At 45.8% G+C, this 19,316-nt stretch overlaps 1 protein-coding gene across 1 annotated transcript in view; it reads left to right on the top strand.

The window, feature by feature from the left end:
* CLHC1 (clathrin heavy chain linker domain containing 1) overlaps window positions 1-19,316 on the top strand; it is a 213,134-nt gene that overhangs the window by 86,454 nt on the left and 107,364 nt on the right. The window contains exon 15 of the mRNA XM_067705043.1: window positions 9,503-9,584. The gene's annotated coding sequence lies outside the window, so the exon portion shown is untranslated. The remainder of the gene's footprint in view (window positions 1-9,502; window positions 9,585-19,316) is intronic.

Raw genomic sequence — 19,316 nt, forward strand, 5'->3', positions numbered from 1 at the left:
AGTGGCGGGCTGCACAGGCTCCCCGGAAGGGAGGTGTGGGGAGTGACCTGTTATCACACACAGGCTTCTTGGTGGCGGCAGTAGCAGCCTTAGCGTCTCATGCCCGTCTCTGGGGTCCGCGCTGATAGCCGCGGCTCGCGCCCGTCTCTGGAGCTCCTTTAAGCAGTGCTGTTAATCCCCTCTCATCGCGCACCAGGAAACAAAGAGGGAAGAAAACGTCTCTTGCCTCTTCGGCAGGTCCAGACTTTTCCCCGGACCCCCTCCCGGCTGGCCGTGGCGCACTAACTCCTTCAGGCTGTCTACATGCCGCCAACGCCAGTCCTCTCACTGGGATCCGACCGAAGCGCGAGCCTCAGCTCCCAGCCTCGCCCGCCCCGGCGGGTGAGCAGACAAGCCTCTTGGGCTGGTGAGTGCCGGTCGGCCGTGATCCTCTGTGCGGGAATCTCCCCGCTTTGCCCTCCGCACTCCTGTTTCTGCTCTCTCCTCCGCGGCCCCAAAGCTTTCCCCCTCTGCCACCCGCAGTCTCCGCCCGTGAAGGGCCTTCCTAGTTGTGGAAACTTTTCCTCCTTCACAGCTCCCTCCCACTGGTGCAGGTCCCGTCCCTATCCTTTTGTCTCTGTTTATTCTTTTTCTTTTTCCCTACCCAGGTACGTGGGGGGTTCCTTGACTTTTGGGAGGTCTGAGGTTTTCTGCCAGCGTTCAGTAGGTGTTCTGTAGGAGCTGTTCCACAGGTAGATGTATTTCTGGTGTATCTGTGGGGAGGAAGTTGATCTCCACGTCTTACTCTTCCGCCATCTTCCCGGAAGCCCCCGTCTTCTGAATAACTAGGCTTTAAAATGCTTAGGCCCTGGATCCTACCTCAGCAAGTTTCTGCCTAAAACTGAATGGATTTAGGCCCTAACCGGCTTCTGAATAACTAGGCTTTAAATGCTTGGGCCCTGCATTGTAACTCTGCCACTTTCTGACTAAAACTAAAGTCCTAATACCCTTAGGTAGAGAAGGAACCTATTGTGAGGCGGGAGAAAATTTACATTCTTACCCATTCTACCATGGTTGGTGGGCGTAAGACATGAGAAGGTGTATCATTCAACACCCTCTTATCTAGCTCTGGGAATGCTCTGCTCACCTGCAGACAGAGCTGCAAATGAAGAATAGCAGGTTTCCTTGGGAGGTAGGAGGAGTCTCATAGGAACTGTTATCACTGGTGAAAAAAGAAGCTTCCCCTTCTGTGATGAGAGACAAGAGCAAACACTGTGAGAGTGGACCCATGGTGAGCAGTAGGCCAGGCAGAGGCAGGGCCCTGGTCTCCTGCTGCCAGCAGCAGTGAGCTCTGTGGACTCCTCTTCCGCCCGTGGTCGTAGTGAGGAGTTACAGAGAAGGACCATCATCCTTGGGCAGTGGAGTCAAGGGGCATGTTTGGGAATGGTGGGGACCCACGGGGAGCTTAGACTTCCAGCAATGACTCTGGGTGGAGAATCAGGACTCAAAGATATTACAGTTGTGCCCTTAATTGTTTCCCCAGACTTGGTGGGTAGAGAAAACTAAGATTAGGTAAAGAAGAATGAACTATGCCCCTGGTCCTCACAGAGAATGACATTGTGATGGGTGGCCAGGCAAACGGACACATGCACATGTAATACAGGGGAGTGAACAGAGTTGGGGTGATGGGTAAGGAGAGAAAGTGTTGAGTGTGAGCTGAGTATGGGATTGGCCAACCTTAGTGATCTGAATGGGAAGGGTCGAGTTGTGGCCTCCTTGGAAATCCCTTAAAGTGACTGATGGTGTTCCTCATTCAGTCTAACCAGTTGAGATCGATAGTGTCCTAGATCATTTTCTTACTAGCTGATACTGAAATTTTCCCACCCTGGTCTTCTTTGGCCAGCACAGAGATAAATGCTAATGACACCAGGGAATTAAACTTAGCAGAGTTCAGGTAAAACGAGCTGTCCAGGGGGCGATGGCGCCGTGACCACTGCTCAGGGCACTCTCATTCCATAAAGCTGGCTTCAGCATAGGTGGTACAGAGTTGCTGAAGACCAGTCATGGCAGGGATCATACAGATAACCAGGTACAATTTCTGTCCTCTCTCACCTGAAGAATCTGAGGTCCAGTGAAGATAAGATCTTGCCCAAATTCAGAGTTTCAGAACAGGGAAAAAAACCCAAGTCCTCCAATTGCTGGGTCAGGGTGTCATCTCTTCTGCAGTGTAACCTTAGAATACAATGTTCTCTAGCTAGACTGGGCTATAGCACTTGACTCAAGAAGACCTTGATAAAATACAAAATGAAGCCATGTATTAAGTTCCAATCATCAATAATACTTTAGTGTGGAGGGTGACAGCTTTCCCTTACATCAATCAGGCCAATAGGATAGGATTTAAGAATAACCTGCTTCCATCCCTACTACCAGTAGAAAACCTTCCCCCTTCTTTCCTCCTTCTGCTTTGCCCTAAAGCACATACCCACCTTAGTTAGGGCAGCATCTTTGTTAATGTTGAGCCTGGAAGTGCACCATGTTGACTTTCCTCTTTGGGCCATGTCAGGATTTCTTAGACAAGGCAGATCTTTGGGCCTTTCCTGTGTTTTTCTAGTTGCCATTTCTGTGATGGAAGTGAAACTCAAGACGTTTTAGATTAAATCTCATCATCTGTCATTCTTCTTCACACCTAAGAGATCAAGAGTAGAGGAGGAAAAGCCATGAAATATTCCTTCTGCCAGCCAGTGGGGTCATTGATGACTAACATGGTCAGTGTCTTTAGAAAAACTGACACTAAGAAAATGCATTTGGACAAGAAGGTCCTACTGTATAGCACAGTGAACTATATTCAGTATCCTGTGATAAACCATAATGGAAAAGAATATAAAAAAGAATTATATATATATATGTGTATATATATATATATATATATGTACATACACACACACATATACATATAGGAATCAATTTGCTGTACAGCAAAAATTAACACAACATGGTAAATCAACTATACTTTAAAAAAAAGAAAAGAAAATGCATTTCGGGGTTAAAAACTCCATTCTAGAGCTTTATAAATGACACACTTTATCTGGTAACTTAAAGAACTTTTGATATTCCATTGTTCACCTATGAGGACCATGGGTCATGTGGTTCATCTCCCTTAGTCCCCACTGCCAGGTGGGTGAAAAATGACATGCTTTGAATCAGATCTCACCACTGAACATATACTCACTGCCTGGGCTAATTCCTTCTCTCACAAATTCCTTTCCTTACATACCTTCTCACAGAATTATCGGCCCTTCAAACTGGTCAGGTAAAGACAGTAAGCACTCAGCTCTGATCACCTCACTTCCCTACTCAGAACAGTTATCAGCTGCTGACTAGCTGTAGGAGTTGTCCCCAAAGAGTGGTCCCTGGACCAGCAGTGTCAGCATCGGTGGGAAGCTTGTTAGAAATGCACATTCTTGGGCCCCACTGCAGACCCACTGAATCAGGAACTCTGCAGGTGGAGACCAGAAAGCTATGCTTTAACAAGCCCTCCAGATGATTTTGATGCATGTTTGACAAGCACTGGACCCCAGCATTAAATGTGCTCTCTGGAGCCTGCCATTGGAGAGGCATCATATTATAAACTAAAAGCCACCTGTTCAGCCTCCTGTGAACCCCTGTATGCACTCTGTCCTCTGGTTAAAGAGAAGAGGCATTTCATTTTCATGCCTTCCTGCCTTTACTCAAGTGGATCCTCTGCCTGGAATGCTTTCCCCTGCCTTACCCTGTACCTTTCTACCCAATTCTTTACCTAAAAGCTTTGCCTTCCTTACATGTTGAAGGCATGTTTCTGATGAGGGATGTTTTTCATTTTTAGAAGCAAAGATGGCCATCCCCAGTTATTTACAGGCCCCTTCATCACGCTGATAGGACCCCAGCAACACTGGAGGGTTTCTCCAAGTGACAGTCTGCAAGCATCCTCTCGTCCTCACGTAGGTTAACTAACATTTGCTCATTGTTTCCCTTCCGGGAGCCTCCAAAGGCAAGTGCTGTGACCGAAAAGGGGATGATTCAGTCCAGACCAGATGGGTAAACAGGATACAAAATCCAATGCTGCTGATGTGAGCAATGAGCAATAAAGACAGCCTATAATTCAACGGCACGAGCCTTGGTAACTATCTCTTGCAGTTTCTAGCCTCCCAAGCTGAATGCCTCCTCAGAATGTGAAAGTGAAACTCATTCCCATAATTGAAGCACTGGAAAACACTGGTAGTTTTGTAAAAACTACATACTGTAAATATACGATGTTCTGAGCAATGCATTCTCTTCTGCCAGGTTTCATGAGCCAAAATGACCACCTTCATTACAAAAACTGGAAACAAATCCTGACTAATAATCCTAAACTCTCAGCTAGTCTCTGTAGGACGTTGCTTAAAATGGTGTCCACCAACGTGGCCCCTCCTGCCTTCAAGGTGTCACTCACTAGGTCTGTAGCCATTTGCAGCTGTGGGGGAACTGGGCAGCCTCTTCCTGCACAAATGGATGATAACGACTAACATGTCCGACAGGGCTGTTGTGAAGATTAACTGGATCCTAAGTTCCCCTGTAAATGGCAAAGTTAATGTAAATATTAGCTAATATTATTATTTTGACCACCCACTCCCTGCTGCCTCCTCCAAAGCCAGAGATCTTATAGTTTCACTTGACAAACTGAAAAATCATTCTTATAGGTATGTCATAAATATTCAGTTAGTCCTGGAATATGCCCAGAGGTGACTGGGGCTTGGTTGAAAACAGCCACTAGCTTTTAGTGAGATGTTGTGATTAGGATGTGGAAGGAGTTAGAAAGAACATATTTGGTTCAAAGCACTGATTTTTCCCAGTGTGATCCTCAGGCTGGTCTCTTGTTCACAGAATTGTGGGCTCTTTGAATTGGAGGGTGCTGTAGAGTTGACCTAGTCTAACCATCACACGTTTCAGAAATCCATGCCACAGCATCCCTGACAAGTGTCATTAGCTCTTGTTTGGACATCTCCAGTGTTGAGTGAGCCCATCTCAAAAGCGCATTGCATTGTTAGATGGTTCCAGTTGTTGGAACATTCTTTCAAACTTTGAGCCCAAGTCTTCCATTTTACTTCGAACTATTGTTCTACATTCTCAACTCTGACAGAACACACAGAAGGCTGCTCTTCTCAATATGGCAGGGCTTCCTGAAGACATAATGCACAGCTAGCTTGCTTCTCTTCTCTGAACTAAACATCCTCAGGTCTTGTAAATTTCCTTTGTTGATGTAGTTTCCAGAACTGCCTCCCAATCCTGGTTCCCTTGTCTGAATGGGGAGCATGAATTTTTATGATGTGATTGCTGGGGTAATGATAAACTAGCAGGAAGATGGTCTTATAATAAGGCAAACTTTCCCCTCCTCCCGCACCCTTACTGCAGCACACAACTACAGGAATTCCAAAAGAACCCAGTGGTAACTGACCCTCCAAGCTTCCAAGTCTCTAAGGAACCAACCAACACAGTGACATTGGGCCATGCGGGCAGCCTGATACTGTTTGTTATGCAGAATGAATTCACTTGGTGTATTTCCTACTGATCCTCTCTTTATCCAAAGTGATAGAATTCTTCCCAGTAATTCTATAGAAATGTTTAAGCAGCAGGCAGTGTGGGAAGTTGGATGTAGTGATAACATGCATAGGCAGACTGATCTAAGTTCGAATATGACTCTGCCACTTCAGCAATTTACTTTACATCTCTGAACCTCTGTTTTCTCATGTGTAAAATCAGGATGATCATTCCTACCTCCAAAAGTTAATGTGAGGGCTTAAATGCATTGATATTTCCAAAACAGAGCCTGGCTCACAGGAGGTGCTTATGAGTGCACTCTGATGTTCTTAGCACATGGACTTTTGTTGAGGTTTTGGCCCTCCTCCCTCCACAGCAGCCCAGATAAAGGTGTTTAAGACATTCTGGTGTGGTGATGAGAATACTGAGGAATCCAAAGCAAGGGGTGGCAAAATTCTTTTTGTGAAGGCCCTAAGGTAATTATAATACTTTCAATTTGCATTTTAATAGTCACGTGTGTCTAGTGACTACAGGTAGCAACCTAGGTGCATGTGAATTAGAATTGTGGCCAAAAAAAGGCTAAGCCCAATCCTTGGGTTGAGTGACAAACTAATAAGCAGTAGGGAAAGGATTCAAGTTTTCCTGTAGGAGAATAAGAACAGAAATGTGGAGAATCCGAAGACAGCCAACAGCTGACACCCTTGCACAGGGTGGTCAGGTATTTCAGGCTTGGTGGGTCATACAGCCTCTATCACAACCACTCAGCTCTGCTGTTGAAGTGCCGAAGAACCACAGACAATATGTAAAGAAATGAGTGTGGCCATGTTACAGTACAGTGTTATTTACAAAAACAGGCAGCAGGCCGGATTTGACCGTAGGCCACAGTTAGTCAACCCCTGGTCTAAAGTCCTATCTTCTTTCTTTCCCTTTTCTTTTCGCTTTCCTTTCCTTTTCTTTTCTTTTACTGTTTCTTTCTCTCTCTCTCTCTTTCTTCCTCCCTTCCTTCCTTCCCTTGTAAGAACACTTAACATGAGATCCACCCTCTTAACAAATTTTGAACTGCATATTGTCAACTATTGTCACAGTGTTGTACAGCAGATCTCTACAACTCTGTAAGTTATTCATTTTGCATAACTGAAATTTTATACCTGTAGAACAACAACTCCATTTCTCCTTCATCCCAGCCCCTGGCAACCACCATTCTACTCTCTTCTGTGAGTTTGGCTATTTTAGATTTCACTTAGCATAGTGTCCTTAAGGTTTATCCTTGTTGTTGTCAACAGTTGAAAGTCAGACTTTCCTTCTGGCATGTGGCTGATTCCTTCTGAGTAGTGTTGCAGTGAACATGGCAGTACAAATATCTCTTTGAGATCCTGATTTTGATGCTTTTGGATAAACACCCAGAAGTGGGATTGCTGGATCATATGGTAATTTTTTGGGCAATTTTTCGGGAACCTCCATACTGTTTTCCATAGCAGTTACACCATTTTACATTCGCATCAAAAATACACAAGAGTTCCAATTTCTCCACATCCTTGCCAACGTTTGTTCCTTTGCTTTTTTGATAATAGCCATCCTGACATACATCCTAAGTATGAGGTTGTTAGAGTCTTATTTTCTGATCTCAGCCCTGGGGACCTGCTTCTATCGCTTTCATCTTTCCAAGAGCATCTCTCTTCCACTCTCAGGGACTCTAGGATCCCCTCTAGGTTCATTGGGCACACAGCCCCAAAATCTGTCTGAAGATTTGCTTCAAATACTTGTAGCTCCTAGAGGGGCAAGGACCTCCATCCAGTATCCTTGAGAAAGAAGGAGAGGGAGTATGTATTATACAAAACCTTCCATCCAAATCATCTCTTAGGTATGCAAGTGCCCTGTTGTGTGATTCCATGACAGTCCATACTCTTGCTTTGTACCATTTAGCTCAACTATGGTTATTTTTATGATAGTCAGCTTACCGTCTCCCCTCCTCCCTCTCTATGAAGGCAGGGCCATGTCTGAATTGCTGTACCTGGCTATATCCCTGGCATTTAGCAGAGTGACCCACACAAGGTACACAGTCAACAAATACCTGCCCCTCAACTCATCCATAGAAGTTTTTCAGACCCCATTTGCCAGACTTCCTCTTCCTAGCGCTGTAGGGAAAAGTTTGACTTCCGATGGTTAATGAACTCCAGGCCTAAAAAACAAGATCTAACGACATATTATAGGCATGGTCTTGACTGAAGGCCTGCCATCTCAGGCCTCAGAAGTTTTCTTGGTAACTATCACTGACAGATCTTCTCTATTTACACATTTCAGGGATCTCTTGGGGGGAAACTTACAGAACTGTTCCTTTTGAAACTTGGGATTGGTGATTCAGTCAATATTTTCTTCCTTGGAGAAAGGACCTTTTAGAATTTTTGTACCTGGCATACCTTTTTCTGATCCTTAAATTGGATTTTGTGAACTAAGTTTTGGAGGGCTTTTCCTTTTGTAAGCATGAACAGCAGCAGAAGACAGTTAAGTGCTGAATCTGTGTTCACAAACCAGGCGTGGAAGTGCAGTCATCTGAACAGCCCCTCAGTGGACAGAGCTGGCTGACCTCCACAAGGCAGGCAAAGTTCACTAACAGGCTGCTGGGAGAGTTTCCAGGGCTCATCCCAGGCTGCCGCCTCGCTTATACCCGCAGGAGGGTAAAAAGCAGGGTGATTCATAGGTTACCCAGCAGGGGTAGGTGAGGTGGGAGGAAGATGGTGGGTAAGTGGGGGCAGAGATGGATGGTGTGTCTCTTTCCCTGTCATTTTGTTGTTGCAGCCACCTGGTGCCCTCTGTGGGTCTCAGTGGAGGGCAGATCCCAAGCCAGTGTCCCTTGGTCCCTACTGCAGCCATGCTGAAGTCCCATTCAGTATCCCACAGCCCTTGCCACCATAATTTGGCTGAATAACTCCCCTTCCCACTTTGCCCCATGAATTCTTGCAGGTTTCAACAGAGGCTCAGTGGAGTGTCCTTCTCTTGTCCCTTCCCCTTTGCTTGGGGGCTGCAGTGGGTTGAAGAGTGGTCCCCCCCAAAGATATGTCCAAGTCCTAACCCCTGGAACCCGTGAAGGTGACCTTATTGGAAAATGATCTTTGCAGATATAATGTAAGGATTTGAGATGAGATCATCCTGAGCTTAGGGTGGGCCCTAGGTCCAATGACAGGTGCCCTTATAAGAAGAGGAGAGGACACACAGAGACACAGGAAAAGGTTATGTGAAGTCAGAGGCAGGAATTAGAGCGATATAGCCGCAAGCCAAGCAATGCCGTAGATTGCCCCTGGTGGAGGCACGGAATGGATTCTCCTTCAGAGCCTCCAGCTGGAACCAACCCTGCCCACACCTTGATTTTGAACTTCTGGCCTCCACAAGTGTGAGAGAATAAAGTTCTATAGTTTTAAGCCACCCAGTTTGTGGTAATTTGTTATGGCAGCCCTAGGAAACTCACACAAGTGGTTATGCGAGTGTGGTTCGGAAAAGATCTGAGCATATCAACCACACATTGTTATCTTTTCGGCAGCATTGTCCAGGGCAGCCAGGGCTTGGAAGTGTTGAGGAAAATAGTGCTGGGTCATGTGCTACTAACCACCAGCCCTAAAGCCAGGGGTGACTGTGGCAGATAGCACCTCCCTTATCCTTATCAGCTGGGAAAATGAGGGAATAACTATAGAGCTCTGTGACCACCTGGCTGGCTGCAGAGGGCTACAAAGGGCAGTCTGGTCATGGGACTTTCATATCTTTCTCCTCTCTTCACTCCTCCTTTGCTTCTTAGCCTACAAGTGCGAAAAGAACAGGGCCTCCCATCCGCAGCAGCTGCTGCCTGTTAGACTGCAAACACAGTTCATTTTCTAAATGATGGACTCTGCCCTAAAGGGGCAAAGTAAGGCAACATTCAGAGTTGGAGAAAAAAAATCCTCCCAGCCTCACTACTCTCTTTGGTCTTTCCCTCTCCCAGGCACCAGCCCTTTGGCCTGACGTCAGATCAGTGTGTCCGGAAGCATAAACTGGGTGAAGCAGAGAGTACCAGGCATGTGCTGGTGAGATATCTGGGGAACCATGAAGGGGCCGAGGTGGGGGATGGCTCGCTTTGGCTGTTTGGGTTTCCATCATTTAAAAATGTTGAGAGTTCCTTTTGGTGTTGATGGATAGGACAAATCTTGTTTGTCCTATTGGCTGAAAAAAGTCTCATTTAATGATAAAGAGAGAGATTTTTGGCAGTCACTAAATGGTCCAGTGCTATAGCCTCAGCTAAGACATTTCTGTTAAAACAGAAATATGTATGCTGTTTATAGTTGCTTTCATGTTCATTTCATTTGAGTCTCCCAATAGCCCATGAGATGAGTGGAGCAAGGATTATTACTCCATCTTATAATGAGGAAACATGAGGTTCGTGAGGCGAAGGGGATATAGATGGACAGCAGGGGTGTAGTAGGGAATTCCAAGTTCGGGGAGGAGTGTGGGTTGGGAGATGAGTGTGAAGGGATCTGGAAGTGAAGAAATCTTCATGGCTGCACAGCAAGTCATGAAGATGAACGATACAGTTGGAGAGCACTGTCACTTGAAAAGTTTTCTGAAGTGGCGTAGGTGATTAGAAATGAAAACTGAATGGGAAAAAATCAGGGATACCTGTGGTTTGTGAGCAGAGATTTCCCCCGGAGCCTGAACGTTCAATACGTGGTAGATTTTGCTAAAACTGACTCTCCTAACCCCAGTGACTGCCCACCTTAAAGATGCTTCATGATAATGTAACGAATGAACTTTGTCCTCTGCAGTACAGAGGAGAGGCTGCCATGGTAGCAAGTTGTTGCATCCTGCGCCTGGATGCTGAATGGGGTCCCCTTGTGCAAGGCAGCATTTGAGGAAGCTGGCTCTTTCGGGCTCTGGGAGGCCTGGCTGGTGCATGTGACCTTTGGGTTGTTATCTGTCTGTATGGAGCCTTGAGAGGAGGGACTTGGCACATCTACCACCCTCAGTGGGAGGCCTGTCCTCAGCTGGTCTGACACATCACATTTGCTTTTTGATTTGCACACATAAAATGAATCTCCCCAACGACCCTCTCCCAAGAGCCTCATCAATTAGAACTGCTTTTGTCCTTAGCCTCCTTTTGTTGACCAGCTTGGAAATTCGTTAGGAGGGAGAAGAAAGGGAAATTGTCTTTGTGGGCAATGGTGCTGGAGAGCTGGCTTCTAATGAAGGAGCCCTGAATGGTGCCATTGTGCTGCTGTTTATATAGTTTTTATTTTAATTTGCATCCGTACCAGGCTCGGATCCTGAGAGCCATTCGGCTGTGTTTGGAGCTTTTATCTCCTCCCAGAGAGCCAAATCTGCCAGCTTATCATTTGCCTCGAGGAAATTAATGTGGGTCCCTCCTCCCCTTGCTTTTATCACGTGCAGTTGAATTGTTTATGCATCCGTGGAGAGAAAGAAAGGCTGCACAGAACCATAGAAGGTTTCTTTCCCAGTATTCATGGATCATCTGAGACTTAAAAGGCTTCTAGAGCCAAGGACTCAGGGAGCAAGGCCTGGACTGAGGCAGAGGGATGGAGGATAGGGGATGGGGATGCAGAACTGAATGCCTTGAAGTAAGACGTGAGAGAAACTGTACTCCATTTCCCCTCATCCTCTGCGTGGATATATATTCCTTACACTTTTTCTACCTTTCCTGAATGTGTCAGCAAAATATGACTCAAGAACCAACCCCAGCTCACTTTTCCCTTTTTTTTTTTTCTGTTTGTTTTTTTTTTGCGGTACGCGGGCCTCTCACTGTTGTGGCCTCTCCCGTTGCGGAGCACAGGCTCCGGACGCACAGGCTCAGCGGCCATGGCTCACAGGCCCAGCTGCTCCGCGGCATGTGGGATCTTCCCGGACCGGGGCACGAAGCCGTGTCCCCTGCATCGGCAGGCGGACTCTCAACCACTGCGCCACCAGGGAAGCCCCCACTTTTCCCTTTTTAATTAAATTGCAGCTCTGTAGTGTGGCATTGAAGACTCCACATAACTTGGTCCCTTGCACTTCCTGCTGCTGGCTAATGAGAATTTTCAGTTCCAGCGTATGGACTTCCTGCGCCGTGGTTCTCCCCCTCTGTAGGCTTGCCTCTGTCCCATGTCCCTGCTCAGGCCGCCTGCCCCTGGAATGCCCTCCTGCCTCGTCTAGTCCCCGCTCCTTCAGTCCCATTTATGGAGCCTTCCCTGAACGCTCCAGCTCACATGGTTCTCTTCATTCACTAAGGTCCTGGCTACTCAAAGTGGGGCCCTGACCAGCAGCTGGGACCTCCACTCAGAACCTGTGAGAAATGTAGCATCTTGAGCTCCACCCCAGAACTACTGAATCAGAATCTGCATTTGAACCAGACCCCTGGGTATTCCAAATGCACAGTAGAGTTTGAAATCCCCATTCCAGACACCTGTGACATTTATCAATTGGGCCTCCCCACCTGGGGATGGGTTGATTCCCAAATGTCTTCATGAGCGTGGACCTCGCTTCCCTGCTGTGAGTGGTCACACTTGGAGACAAAGGCAGGCAACTTAGGTTCACTTGTGGCATCCTTTACAGCTCGAGGATGACCTGACTACACTGTAAGAGCTCAATAAATACTTGGTTAATTCCATGCAGATTTTCCCTGTCACATTTATTTGTTGCTCTTTTTAAAACATTGGACATCCAATGTTTTGATGTCCTTTTATGTGTGCTTGCTTTATCATCCTCATCTTAATTATGAACATATTAAGGGCAGGGACCTTTGGCTGTTTTTTCTTGTCTCCATAGAGCTCTTTCCCCTGTGACAAAATAAGCCTTCCCAAGACTTTTCAGAGCAGAGAATAGCGATCGCCTCTGACCCTATTTCCACACTGTGTTGGGTCAGAAATCCTGGTGTCCAGAGTGTTGCCCTTGGGGCTCTGCCCTCATCTCAGCCTTCCTAAGGCAATTACCACCAACATCAGGTTACCCTCATATCTCTGTCTCTAGTACTCCAGCTCCAGAAACAAAAGACTTAGACATTGCCCTCAAGAAGTGACAGTTTAGTGAGCATGAAAGAGGTTATAGATGCACAGTGTGTATTGGGCACAGGGGTCTGAAGCCCTCAGGGAGAGCTTCTGGAGGAGCCTTAAACCATGCCTGGAAGAGGAGGAGGCTTTTGTGTTCAGTCTAGGCTAAGCCATGTGACAAGGCCCTCAGGCCGAGAGACCATGGGGATGGAGAGCCAGGGCACTACTGCACTCTCTGTGTGTGTGTGTGTGTGTGTGTGTGTGTGTGCGCCCAACTTGCCCAGGGCTTTGTGCCTATCTAAGGGAAGTGAGATTTCATCTTACAGGTGGTGGAAAGCCACAGGGGACACTGAGCTGGGAGGAGACAATTGTGGAGTTAAATCTCTCTGTGCCAGCACTGGGTTGGGTGGCCGGGACAGGGTGAGAGGGACACCTGTGGAAGGGCTGTAGCCAGAATCTAGGCAAGAGAGGATGGCAACCACCCAGAAGCACCAGCTGTAAGGACCCCAGGGTTGTGCTCTTCTGTGTGCCTCACATCAGGTTAGTTGCCAATTCATGTCCAACCAACTTCTGAACTCTCCAGAACTTAGTCCCTGTTGTCTATTCCCACTGGCATGGTCCAAATACTCATCACTCCTATTTGCCACCCCTGGAGGTTCTTCTAAAGTGGCCTGGCTCTCTTTCCTGGCTCCCTAGCGTCCTTGCCTGGAGGGTAAGGACCAGCCCCTCCCCCATGGCATAGCAGGCCCTTTGTTCTGGCCCACCAGCCCCTCTCCAGCCTGAGCTCTCTCCACCCCATCTGATGCCCTCCTCTCTGCACAGAGTTCCCAGTTCCTGGAACCTGCTTTGCCCTGGGGAATTTCAGAGCTTTCCCCTGCACTTAGAAACTCCTCCCCCCACTCTGGTTGGTGAACTCTCTTCCTCCAGGATCCAGTGCAAATGCCATCTCCCTGGGAAAACTTCCCAGACTCCCCAGACACACGTGCTTCCTCCTCTGCATCACCTGAGCCTTTTCACGCATCTCTCTCTGGCTTCTGATGTTGAATTCAAGGTGACTGTTTATGCATCTGCCTCCCGCCTCCCTGCCCCGTGGCTAGTGCCTTGAGACAGTTCCTGGAAAAGGGGGTCTGAGGGGCACAGAGGGGTGACGTACTCAGGGCCCCCCCTCCCCAGGCCCTTCACCTCTGTAGCAACAGCTCCCCGCTCTGGCTCTGCACCTGGCCCAGGGCACCAGTTGGTTGAATTAAACACAATTGGCCTGAGCCAGGAAAGCGGAAGGCTGAGAAGAGAATGTAAGTGTGCCCCGTGCAATAGAAATGCAACGTGAGCACATTTTACATTTCGTAGCTGCCACATTAAAAAAAAAACAGTAAAAGTTAAAAGAAACAGATAAACACATATTCATAGCTACTTTATCTGTAATAGCCCCCAAATAGAAACAACCCCAATGTCCATCAACAGGTGAATGGATAAAAAACCTATGATAGATTCATATAATGAAATACCACTCAGCAATTAAAAAAATGAACTCCTGATAACAATGTGAGTGAATTGCACAATAATTATGCTGAGTGAAAGCAGTAAAAAATTACGCATACTATGTGATTCCACTTACATAAAATTCTACAAAATGCAAACTATTCCATAGAGACAGACTGAATGTCCTCAATTATCTTAGGATGGGTGGGCAGGGGGAAGGAGGGACTACAAAGGGGCATGAGAAAACCTCTTTGAGGGTGATGGACACGTACATTATATGATGTAATGATGGTTTCACGGTGTGTACATGTCAAAACTTGTCAAATTGAACACTTTAAATACATGTAGTTGATTGTCAATTATTCTTCAATAAAGTGATAGAAATGAAACAATAATTAATTTAAATAACATATTTTAACCCCATATATCCAAAAAGTTATCATTTTAACGTATCAATATAAGAATTATTAATGAGATTTTTTACATTCTTATTTTCGTACTGCTTTTGAAATCTGGTGTGCATTTTATAGAGACAACACATCTCACTTTGGACTGGATATTTCAAGTGTTTAATATCTGCACTGACCGGTAGCTAGCATGCTGGATACCACAGATCCAGACCCTCTCATGAAACTCCCTCCCCTCTCCTCATATTGGGCAAATCCTGGGCAAACAGCTCAAATCTGCAGCTGGAATAGTTTTGAGCTGGCCCTTTCTGTGGCTCTGAAGGTCTTGGGCCCTGTGGGGCTGTGGGTCAAGAGAGTGGCTTTGGAAAGTCTGTATCATAAACCTAGAATTTTGTGTGAATTACCACCTCCCATCCTACCCTCTGTTTAAGCCTGAAAAGTAGCGTATCTGTTTGCTTTAAGAGAACACCTTCTTATAATACTTTCCCTTTTGCATGCGGTCACAAACTTACTTCACTGACTGCATGCAGGGCGTGGGTACTGGGGTAGGAAGAGGAGCTGCCCGGAGCTAAGGAGGGTGCCCACTGGGTGGGCATCAGCCTCTGAGAGGCGGAGTGAGTCTGGGGCTGCAGCTGGGGAGAGTGCTGGCGCAGAGCAGCCTTGGACCTCACCCAGGGGCCTTCTCTGAGTCTGGGATCTGCCCTCTCAATGCCCTCAGCTCCTGTCAAGAAGGGGTCAGAGGGGTGGGGGGAATGGGAGGTGCTGGTGACAGGACAATCGGGGCTTCACCAGCCCTGTGGTTGAGGGATCTCCTTGGGGGCTACCCAACAAATGCTGCCTTAAGGATTGTGAGAGCTTTTTACAGTTCTGCCACTAACCAGCTCAGGGCCCCTGACCCAGTTACCTTCTCCTCAGGGTCTCAGTTTCCCCATCTGTACAATGAAGGAATTGGAATAAACAACCTAAAAGGTCCCTTCCAGTCTTGTGTGAGGGACAGTGATTCTAACTGCATTAAATTGAGCACATACGGGTGCTGGACAGTGTCCTGCATAAGGACGAGGTGACAAGAAACACACATGACACAGTTCTTGCCTTTATTAATGGAAAGTGGATTTATAGCCCTCTGTATTGCTTGACATTTTTTACAAGAACATATTACTTTTGTAAGTGAAAAAAGGCAGAGAAAGGGAAAAAAACAAACAAAAAAAGTATGTATATGTGGTGAGAAACTAACCCCTCATGAGATCACTTTTAAATTTTTTATTTAAAATCTTCAAACATACACAAAAGTAGAAAGTGTAGTACCCAGCACCTGGCTTCAACAATGAACACACTGCCATTTTTGTTTCATTCACTCCTCACACCACTACTTTGTTTTGTTGGTGGTTTTTAAAGCAAATTCCTGATGTCACATAACTCTATGGATAAATACTTGAATAAGTATCTCTGACAAGTAAGGACTTCTGACAGAACAAAATAATGCCATTAGTACACCCAACACAATTAACAGTAGTTTAAAAAACATTATATAAGAATGTGTTCAATTTTCCTGATTGACTTAAAAAATCTTTTTCCATTTGTTTGTTCGAACCAGTAAAAGAATACTGGGAGCTTTACAAAATATTTTTAGAAACACTTTTAAAAACTGCTGTCTTGGGCTTCCCTGGTGGCGCAGCGGTTGAGAGTCCGCCTGCCAATGCAGGGGACAGGGGTACGTGCCCCGCTCCGGAAAGATCCCACATGCCGCGGAGCGGCTGGGCCCGTGAGCCATGGCCACTGAGCCTGCGCGCGTCCGGAGCCTGTTCTCCGCGACGGGAGAGGCCACAACAGTGAGAGGCCCGCGTACCGCAAAAACAAAAACAAAACCAAAAACTGTTGTCTTGGTTGAGGCCTGTGAGCCATCTGCTTGAAGGTCATTTCTTGTTGTCCTGTGCGACTGTGACACTCACTGGCTTGTGGGTGATCCGTGGATGGGGAGCCAGAGGCCACACATGACAGTGTGGTTCCCAGCCAACCTGCTCCCCAGAGGGGCCCCCCACAGGAACCCAGAGGCCCCAAGGAGCCAAGGAGGGGGAATTGGTGTCCCTGACACTCCAGATTCTTAAGGGAATGGGCTGCTTCAGAGATTCAGCTGTCGCTGGGCTTTTACTCCCCAAAAGCAGTGTGGGGTGTGCTCTTCATCTCTGGTTTCTGCACTCCCTTCTCCACTGCCCCTAGTGCAGGAACATGGCCCCAAGCACTTTTGCAGTCAAATCTTAGGAGGAGGAGGTTGGGTCATCTATAGCCCAGGAGAGCTAGGGATGTCCTTAGGGATTAGCAGAAACCCTGGGGCAGCTCGTGGGGCAGGTGGAGCCTGTATATTTGGCAACGGGAGGTCTACTGCTCTGTGCCCCCCCATGAGTGGAAGACTGTGACAGAACAAAGGGCGGTGGGTCACATGATCAGGGTGTGGGGGGGGGAAGGGAGGCAGTGGCTTCCTGTGTTAAAACCAGCCCTCCTCAATCCTGTATATACATTACATGTGTGTTTATAATTTTCATCCTGTTTCCATAAAAGATCCAGGTGGATCGTAGGTACATCATTAGAATTGATGTTAAAGACTTGGCCCGTGGGCTGTCTTTGCACACACTCACCAGGGTTTTTTCTATAAGTCGTCTTCATTAAAGGACCTGCACATTTATTAATAGGTACTTTCTATTTTTAAGCCATATAATCCTCAAATTAGAGTAAGGATCGAAATAAACAAAAATATACAAGTGTAAATAATGTGCTACTGCTTAGCTTTTATAAGCTTTCTTATCTGAACACTTTTCTTTTTGAAAAACAGTTATTATGAACTGTTTCAAAATACAAAAGGCATTATTCTTTCTATTTTTTGTAGACACAATTATATAACAAATACTGTTGTACTCCTGACCCAGCTTAAGAATTTGTATAATATAAATATAAATGGAAGACTCTTAAATGGTTTCTCATCCAGCACCCCTCCCTCCATAGGTGTTTATCTCTCTCCTGCATGTCTTTATACTTATACTAATTTGGTTGTATTAAGAAATATACAATGGATTTGATAGGTCTGTCCTTTAGCAACCCTAGGCCTATGTTAATTCCTTTTTCTTTTAAAATTGCACAAGTAATATATGCATACATACTTCTTGCAAAAATATCAGCCAATATCAGCCAACAGAACAGTCATAGCAAGAGCCCCTCTGCTGCTGCCTCCCCAAACCCACTCTGCTACCCAGAGAGAACTTATTGCCAGTTTAGTTTTTTTCTTTTTTTTTTTTTTTCCGGTACGCGGGCCCCTCACCGCTGCGGCCCTTCCCGCTGCGGAGCACAGACTCCAGACGCACAGACTCAGCAGCCATGGCCCACGGCCCAGCCGCCCCGCGGCATGCGGGATCCTCCCGGACCGGGGCACGAACCCGCGTCCCCTGTATCGGCAGGCGGACCCCCAACCACTGCGCCACCAGGGAAGCCCCACCAGTTTAGTATTTTTTCCAGAGGTATTTCTATCCATTTAATACATCTATCACCTTACATAATTACCATTTTGCTGTTGTTATGGTGAGAACATTTAAGATCTATTCTCTTAGCAACTTTCAAGTATGCAATACAGTATTGTTAACTATAGTCACTATGCTGTACATGGGATCCCCAGAACTTCTTCCTCTTATAAGTAATAGTTGATACTCTTTGACCAACATCTCCTCATTTTCCCTACTCTATAGCCCCTGGCAACCACCAATCTACTTTGTTTCTATGAGTTTGGCTTTTTTAGATTCCACATATAAGCGAGATTATATAGTATTTGTCTTATCTATTTTCTTTTTGATAATAGCCATTCTAACAGGTGTGAACTGATATCTCATTGTGGTTTTGATTTGCATTTCCCTGACGGTTAGTGACGTTGAGCACATTTTCATATACTTTTTGGCCATTTGTATGTCTTCTTTGGAAGTCTATTCAGGTCAATTATTTGGAAAAGTTTGAAAAGGATTGGCATTAATTCTTCTTTAAACGTCTGGTAGAATTCACCAGTGGAGCCATCTGGTTCTGGACTTTTCTTAGCTGGGAAATTTTAAATTACTGATTTAATCTCCTTACTCATTACTGGTCTGTTCAGATTTTCTAATTCTTCATGATTCATTGTTAGTAGGTTGTATATTTATCAATTTATTCTAGGTCGTCCAATTTGCTGGGCTGTACTTGTTCATAGTAATCTCTTAGGATCCTTTGTATTTCTGTGTTATCAGTTGTAATGTCTCCTCTTTCATTTATAATTTTATTTATTTGAGTCTTCTCTCATTTTTTGCTGGGCAAATCCAACTAAAATTCCAGCACTGGATATTAATAGTCTTTTTAATGTCTGCTAATTTAGTGAACTATGATATTTTAGTATTTTAACTGTATTTTTGTTTACAGTGAGATATGGCATATTTTCCTTTGCTGTTTGCCATTTCTATTTCTTTCACTATGAAGTGCCTCTTTATATTCTTTCCCCCTTTTTATTAAATGGTTCACCTTATTCTTAGTGAATTGTAAGAATTGTTGATATACTGAATATTAACCCTAGCTTGTTACACATGCTGCAGATTTTTTAATATGTCATTTTCTTTTAACTTTGTGATATCTTTTATGCTTCCAAACTCTGGATTATCATGTGGCCCAGGTTTTTAGTCTTTGTTCTTCGTGGCTTCTGTGTTTTTGAACCTTAAGTAGGCCTTCCTCACGCCCTGGTTATAAATATGTGAAAACATTTATTAAGGTTGCAATGAGTTGGGACTATCCTGTGGGCCAGCATCTGCTTGGTCTTTGACACTTAGGAGAGAAGCCCAGGTGGGGTGGCTATGCCCTGGAGGCCTACACCTCCACATTTCCTTCATCTTAGGAGGGC

The sequence above is a fragment of the Pseudorca crassidens genome, chromosome 14, assembly GCF_039906515.1.
Source record: "Pseudorca crassidens isolate mPseCra1 chromosome 14, mPseCra1.hap1, whole genome shotgun sequence".
Lineage (NCBI taxonomy): Eukaryota > Metazoa > Chordata > Mammalia > Artiodactyla > Delphinidae > Pseudorca > Pseudorca crassidens.